The sequence below is a fragment of the Triticum dicoccoides genome, chromosome 5B (genome assembly GCF_002162155.2).
Source record: "Triticum dicoccoides isolate Atlit2015 ecotype Zavitan chromosome 5B, WEW_v2.0, whole genome shotgun sequence".
Lineage (NCBI taxonomy): Eukaryota > Viridiplantae > Streptophyta > Magnoliopsida > Poales > Poaceae > Triticum > Triticum dicoccoides.
This window is the reverse complement of record NC_041389.1, coordinates 600,042,482-600,050,703: the sequence shown is the minus strand read 5'-3', so window position 1 is coordinate 600,050,703 and position 8,222 is coordinate 600,042,482.

The window sequence follows — 8,222 nt, the reverse complement described above, 5'->3', positions numbered from 1 at the left end:
GGGGGGCATCTCGCTAAATCATGTGCCTTCGAAATGTGTTCACGATTCTCATGCAGAATATGGGCATCTTCAAATTCAATACACAAGTTATTCAAGTTTTGCGCACTTTCAGTTTTAGCTGCCTTGAGATTGTTAACTAATGTCGCACAGTCGGAAGCGATGTGTATGTGAGATAAGTGAAGATCAAACGCCAAAGCAAGAGCCTCCGAGACTGTAATTGCTTCCAAAATCTCCGGTTGCGCCATGTCTTATAACCCCGATGCAGACGCACCAATGTATACTCCGTTTTGGTCACGACAAACAACAACACATGATCCTCCATCTCCATGCCTACCAACAACTGCATCCACATTGAGTTTCATATATCCTTGCATTGGCGTTTTCCACGTACCTCTCGCCGGTCCTTGGCCTTGTGTAGAACTAGGAGATGCCTGCATAGGTTGTTGCCGGTTGGGTGCCATTGCAAGACCAGCAAGGTAATTTTGCACAAAACTGAAAGTGCTTAGTGGAGATCGAAACTCCTCTTCGTGGATACCTTCCCTCCGTGCCCACCATATTGCCCATAAGGTAAGCAGGACCTTGATAAACTCGTCATCTTTCAAAGAATCCATCAGCTCTATAAGCCATACCGGCCAGGATCAAGCGATCCATGCTCGTGTCAGATTTGCTAATCAACAACAACTGGGCATTGCAGATTGGCCCGAACCTCACCCCGGATGCACTCTTGCAATTCCTTGAATTATGGCAGAGGGTCACTGATGTGCCACTGACAGACATCGAGACAGATGTGGTGAAGTGGAGCTAGGAGAAAGATGGTCAATACTCCGCGAGGTCTGCATATGCTGCGACATTCATGGGGCTAGAGGCAGCTCCTACGACGGAGTTCACCTGGGGCTCTAAGCCCCCCCTATGGTGCCGTTTTTTTGCGTGGCTTGCCTTCAAAAAATCGTTGCTGGACCTCAAACCGTTTGTCCAGACGGGGCTGCCGCACCAGGATTCGTGCCCTCTATGCAACCAGAGCGAGGAATCTATCCAACACCTGTTGATTGGATGCGTGTTTGCTAGACAGATAGGGCAATGGTTGGGTCGGATTACAGGTAGAGCGGAGTTCAAGCCGAGAGGAGACGAGGACATCAAGGCGTGGAGTGAAAGGTAGGACGTGGATGCCCAGGATCGGAAAGCCACTAGGGCTAAGTGTCTCCTCACTATGTGGATGATTTGGAAACATAGGAATGACGTTGTGTTTAACGGCGCGTCCCCCTTGGTGGTCCAGACGATGCTTCGGATCAAGGAGGAGGGTAGGCTATGGGCCAAGGCCGGCCTGATGAAACGTAACACTAGAGGTTTTGAGGTAGAGGTAGAAGGGTGGGATGGTGTAACATAGTAGGCTAGTTCTGAGTGTTAGAATTAGTTGTTGTATAGGGATAGAATTCTCTTTGAATTGTAAACCTATTCTATCTCTTCTTCTGTTTCAACCTCTCCCGTATATCCTTCTATAACCGATCGATCTAGCCTCGATCTAATCTTGTAAGCCACGGCACATGTTCTATATAATGCAATGCGGCCCGAGCAAAGGGTTCAACGCTTCCCATATCGTTTTACATGGTAACAGAGCCACTTCCTCAACAAAAACGCATCTAGCTACCTTCCTCCATCGAGACCATGTCTACCACCTCCGCCGCTATGTTGCCCAGCACCATGGGTGCACTTTCCACCACCTCCGCCTCCACCTTCGCCTCATCATCCACCACCACCACCACATCCCTCAGACCACCACCACAGGAGAAGCTGACGAGGGGGAATTTTCTTCTCTGGAAGGCCGTCGTGCTGCCGCAGATCAAAGGAGCACAGATGGAACATCACCTCGACGAGAACAGCCCGGCACCGCCGCCCACCCTTACCATCACCAAGGAAGGCAAAGAAGAGTAGATTGCCAACTTTGCACGAACCCTCTGGTATGCACAACAGCAGCAACTTCAAGGATATTTGATGGGCTCTCTTTCCCGCGATTTTCTTGCACACGTCGCCACGTTACAGACGCCGGCCGAAGTTTGGCGTGCAATTCATGCCATGTTTGCTGCTCAAAGTCAAGCTCAAGCCATTAACACCCGCATCGAGCTGACCAATCTTCAGAAAGGTAATATGGCCATGGCCGAGTATCTTGGAAAAATTAAAAGTCTCACAGATGAAGTTGCCTGCACCACCGCCGCGCTCTCCGATCCGGAGATCGACTCCAAAATTCTCGCCGGACTGGACATGGTATACAACCCTGTCGTCTCGGCGCTCGCTGCTCGGGTGGAACCGATCACGGTTCAGGAGCTCTACAGCCAGCTCCTGAGCTTTGATGCCCGCCTCAGCCTTCTTCATGGCAGCAACCTTCGCCAATCTTCTGCCAACACTGTCTCTCGTGGCCGCGGCCGTGGGCGCGGTCACCAGGGGCAGTCCCGCACCGGTGGGCGCGGGCGTGGCCACTTCCAGGAAGATGGTGTTGGGGAACGTAGCAGAAATTCAAAATTTTCCTACGAGTCACATCTATCTATGGAGAGACTAGCAACGAGGGGAAGGAGAGTGCATCTACATACCCTTGTAGATCGCTAAGCGGAAGCGTTCAAGAGAACGGGGTTGAAGGAGTCGAACTCATCGTGATCCAAATCACCGGAAATCCTAGTGCCGAACGGACGGCACCTCCGCGTTCAACACACGTACAGCCCGATGACGTCTCCCACGCCTTGATCCAGCAAGGAGAGAGGGAGAGGTTGAGGAAGACTCCGTCCAGCAGCATCAAAACAGCGTGGTGGTGATGGAGGAGCGTGGCAATCATGCAGGGCTTCGCCAAGCAGCGCGGGAGAGGAGAAGGGAGAGAGGTAGGGCTGCGCCAAGAGGGAGAGAAACTCGTGTGTTGGGCAGCCCCTAGACCTCAACTATATATAGGGGGAGGGGAGGGGGCTGCGCCCCCTCTAGGGTTCCCTCCCCAGGGGTGGTGGTAGTCCCCAGATCCCATCTGGGTGGCGGCCAGAGGGGGAGAGAGGGAAGGCGCACCTGGGGTGGGCCTTAGGGCCCATCTGCCCTAGGGTTTGCCCCCTCCCACTCTTCCCTGCGCCTTGCGCCCTTGTGGGGGGGGGGCACCAGCCCACCTGGGGCTGGTCCCCTCCCATACTTGGCCCATGCAGCCCTCCGGGGATGGTGGCCCCACTTGGTGGACCCCCCGGGACCCTCCCGATGGTCCCGGTACGTTACCGATAAAACCCGAAACCTTTCCGGTGACCAAAACAGGACTTCCCATATATAAATCTTTACCTCCGGACCATTCCGGGACTCCTCGTGACGTCCGGGATCTCATCCGGGACTCCGAACAACATTCGGTATCCACATACAAACTTCCTTTATAACCCTAGCGTCATCGAACCTTAAGTGTGTAGACCCTACGGGTTCGGGAACCATGCAGACATGACCGAGACGTTCTCCGGTCAATAACCAACAGCGGGATCTGGATACCCATGTTGGCTCCCACATGTTCCACGATGATCTCATCGGATGAACCACGATGTCAAGGACTCAATCAATCCCGTATACAATTCCCTTTGTCTAGCGGTATTATACTTGCCCGAGATTCGATCGTCGGTATACCGATACCTTGTTCAATCTCGTTACCGGCAAGTCTCTTTACTCATTCCGTAACACATCATCCCGCGATCAACTCTTTGATCACATTGTGCACATTATGATGATGTCCTACCGAGTGGGCCCAGAGATACCTCTCCGTCACACGGAGTGACAAATCCCAGTCTCGATTCGTGCCAACCCAACAGACACTTTCGGAGATACCTGTAGTGCACCTTTATAGTCACCCAGTTACGTTGTGATGTTTGGTACACCCAAAGCATTCCTACGGTATCCGGGAGTTGCACAATCTCATGGTCTAAGGAAAAGATACTTGACATTAGAAAAGCTTTAGCATATGAACTACACGATCTCCGTGCTAGGCTTAGGATTGGGTCTTGTCCATCACATCATTCTCCTAATGATGTGATCCCGTCATCAATGACATCCAATGTCCATGGTCAGGAAACCGTAACCATCTATTGATCAACGAGCTAGTCAACTAGAGGCTTACTAGGGACATGGTGTTGTCTATGTATCCACACATGTATCTGAGTTTCATATCAATACAATTATAGCATGGATAATAAATGATTATCATGAACAAGGAAATATAATAATAACTAATTTATTATTGCCTCTAGGGCATATTTCCAACAGATGGCGGCTACATCAACTCTGGAGGCGGCGGCTACAACAACTCCAATAGCTACACCAACAAACCATCATGCGGCGGCTTCAACAACAACTCTGGCCGCCGCTCCTCTTCATCCTCCCGGGGGCGCCCTCGGTGCCAACTCTGCAAAAAGGCAGGCCATGAAGTCCTGGACTGCTGGCACCAGTATGATGAAGACTTTCCCCGATGCACGTCTTGTTGCTGCAGCTATGCGCGAGCAAGGGGCGATGGCATGTGGTACGTCGACTCTGGTGCAACCGACCACGTTACTGGTGAACTAGAGCAACTTGCTCTTCGGGAGAAATACCTTGGCAACGATCAGATCCATAGTGCAAGTGGTGGAGGTATGGATATTCGACACATTGGTCAAGCTTTTATTAATTCTCCCACTCTTAAACATGATCTTGTTCTAAACGATGTCCTTCATGTTCCACAAGCTGATAAAAACCTTGCCTCTATGTCTCGTTTAGCCACCGATAATAATGTCTTCTTTGAAACTCACCCTCGTTACTTTTTTATAAAGGATCGGGCAACGAGGGAACTTCTACATCACGGTCGATGCATTGGAGGGCTCTACCCCATCCCATTCGGAGCTTTCAACCACAAGCGGCGTCATGCTTGTTCTGCTATCAAGCCCTCTTTAGCACGGTGGCATCAAAGATTAGGACACCCATCATCAGTCATAGTCAAACAAGTAGTTAATAAAGGAAATTTGCCCTTGTCATCTAGTCAATCCAGTGAGTCCATTTGTGAAGCTTGTCAGTGTGCCAAGAGTCATCAACTTCCTTACTCTAGGTCAAACAGTGTGTCTCATGCTCCTTTAGAGCTTATTTTCAGTGATGTATGGGGTCATGCTAGAGATTCTTTTGGAAGAAAAAAATATTATGTGAGTTTCATTGATGATTTTAGCAAGTTTACTTGGATTTACTTGTTAAAGCACAAATCTGAAGTCTTTTCTGTGTTTTAAGAATTCCAAAAACGTGTTGAAAGGCATTTTGACAGTAAAATTTTGGCAGTCCAAAGTGACTGGGGAGGGGAGTATGAAAAGCTCAACTCTTTCTTCCGTAGCATAGGCATAGAACATCATGTCTCTTGCCCTCATGCTCACCAGTAGAATGGCTCTGCTGAGAGAAAACATTGCCACATTGTTGAAGTTGTCCTTTCCTTACTTGCACATGCCTCCATGCCTCTCAAATATTGGGATGAAGCATTTATTGCAGCCACCTATCTTATCGATCGGCTCCCTAGCAAGGTCATTGGTAACTCTACTCCATTAGAGCGATTATATCATCAAACACCTGATTATAATTCTCTTAAATTTTTTGGATGTGCTTGCTACCCAAATTTACGTCCATATAATCGCCACAAGCTCGAGTTTCGATCCACCCAATGTGTTTTTCTTGGCTATAGTAATCTCCACAAAGGGTACAAATGCTTAGAGATTGCAACTAGCCGTATCTATATCTCTAGAGACATTGTCTTTGATGAAACTCTTTTTCCATTCGCCAAACTCCACCCAAATGCTGGCGCTCTCCTACGTGCTGAAATAGCACTTCTTCCAGATCACGGGGGAGAATTATATAAAGCTGATCCTGTGAAGAATTCCATAGAAAAAAAATTCAGATTCTAGTGATATTTGTGCATATTCGGGTCATGATTTTATGTGTGCAGAAACAAACAAAGGAGGCGCCGGATCCCATGCAGATTCGGGTGGCAGCGGCGTTCGATCCGAGGCAGATCCTCGTGCCAGTTCTGCTGTCTCCAGCGCCGCACGATTCAAGGACGATTGCGGTTGCTCGCATGCAGCCAATCGCGTTCGGGCGGCTGACAGGCCAGACCACGTGGAGCCCACCACTTCAGCCGCGCTGGTGGTCGACAATCCTGGCGCCGCGAGGCCCGATGCTGAGCCCACCTCGTCAGGAGTGGACGGGGGCGAATCGCCTCGAGCCACCAGCCCGTGGGCCGACTCTGCTGCTGACAGCGGGATGCCTGGCGCGTCTGGGTCGCGATCTGCCTTGGATCGGGAGCCGGATCGGGAACCTGCGGCTGTCTCGTCTGCAGCTGGTCCCATGGGATCTTCTGTGGCTCAACCAACAGCAACTGCCACGCCCGGATCTTCTGTGCAAACTTCACCAGCAGCAGCTCCTTGTTGTCACACTCGATCTCAATCAGGTATTATCAAGGCAAAAGAATATACTGATTGCACCGTAAGGTATGACAGGGTCAAAAGAGCTTTTCTTAGTAGTTTTGGTGAACCAACCCACTTCCATGATGCACTTAACCATAAACAATGGAAGGAGGCTATGGATAGTGAATACAATGCACTCATGAAAAACAAAACTTGGCATTTAGTACCACCAAGGAAGGGAAATAATGTTATAGATTGTAAGTGGGTGTACAAGATCAAGAGAAAATCTGATGGAAGTATAGACAGGTAGAAAGCTAGATTAGTTGCTAAAGGATTTAAACAAAGGTTTGGCATTGATTATGAAGATACCTTTAGTCCTGTTGTTAAGGCGGCTACTATTCGGCTTGTGTTGTCTATTGCCATTTCCAGAGGTTGGAGTCCACAGCAGCTAGACGTTCAGAACGCGTTTCTTCATGGTGTTCTTGAGGAAGAAGTGTTCATGCGGCAACCACCGGGATATGAAAATCAAAGCACACCACATTATGTCTGTAAGTTGGATAAAGCTTTATATGGTTTGAAACAGGCCCCTAGAGCTTGGTACTCAAGATTGAGCATGCAGTTACAACAACTTGGGTTTACACCATCAAAAGCAGATACCTCTTTGTTCTTTTACAATAAAGGCAATATCACCATATTTGTGCTTGTTTATGTTGATGATATAATTGTTGCTAGTTCAAGCTCAGATGCCACCACTTGTTTGCTTAAGGATCTGAAACTGGAGTTTGCTCTTAAGGATCTAGGTGACCTTCACTACTTTCTTGGTATAGAGGTTAAACAAGTAAAAGATGGCATACTTCTCACACAAGACAAATATACCACTGATATTCTCAGGAGAGTGGGATAGGAACATTGTAAACCTGTGAGTACACCAATCTCAACCTCAGAAAAACTTACAGTTGAAAGTGGAGAAGTGCTTGGACCAGAGGATGCAACAAATTATAGAAGTGTTGTAGGTGCTTTACAATATTTGACTCTTACACGTCCTGACATTTCCTATTCTGTGAATAAAGTATGTCAATATTTACATGCACCTAGAACTACTCATTGGACTGCAGTCAAGAGAATTTTGAGGTATCTTAAGTTCTCAGAGGGACTTGGGCTTCATATTACCAGATCATCATCCATGCTTGTTACTGCATATTCTGATGCAGACTGGGCAGGTTGCCCTGATGACAGAAGGTCCACATGGGGTTTTGTTGTGTTTCTAGGAACAAACCTCGTATCATGGAGTGCAAGAAAACAGGCTACAGTTTCAAGGTCAAGCACTGAGGCTGAGTATAAAGCTTTGGCAAATGCAATAGCTGAAGTAATGTGGATACAAACTTTACTTTATGAGCTTAGTATTAAGGCTCCACAAGCTGCTAGGTTGTGGTGTGATAACATTGGTGCCACCTACCTTTCAGCCAATCCTGTTTTCCATGCACATACCAAACATATTGAAGTTGATTTTCACTTTGTCAGAGAAAGAGTTGCTCGAAAGCTACTTGACATTTGGTTCATACCTACAGGAGATCAACTTGCTGATGGCTTCACAAAACCACTTACTATGAGAAGGCTAGATGAGTTCAAGTACAATCTCAACCTTGGCAAAGCTTCCTGAGGTTTAGATTGAGGGGGAGTGTTAGAATTAGTAGTTGTATAGGGATAGAATTCTCTTTGAATTGTAAACCTATGCTATCTCTTCTTCTGTTTCAACCTCTCCCATATATCCTTCTGTAACCGATCGATCTAGCCTCGATCTAATCTTGTAAGCGACGG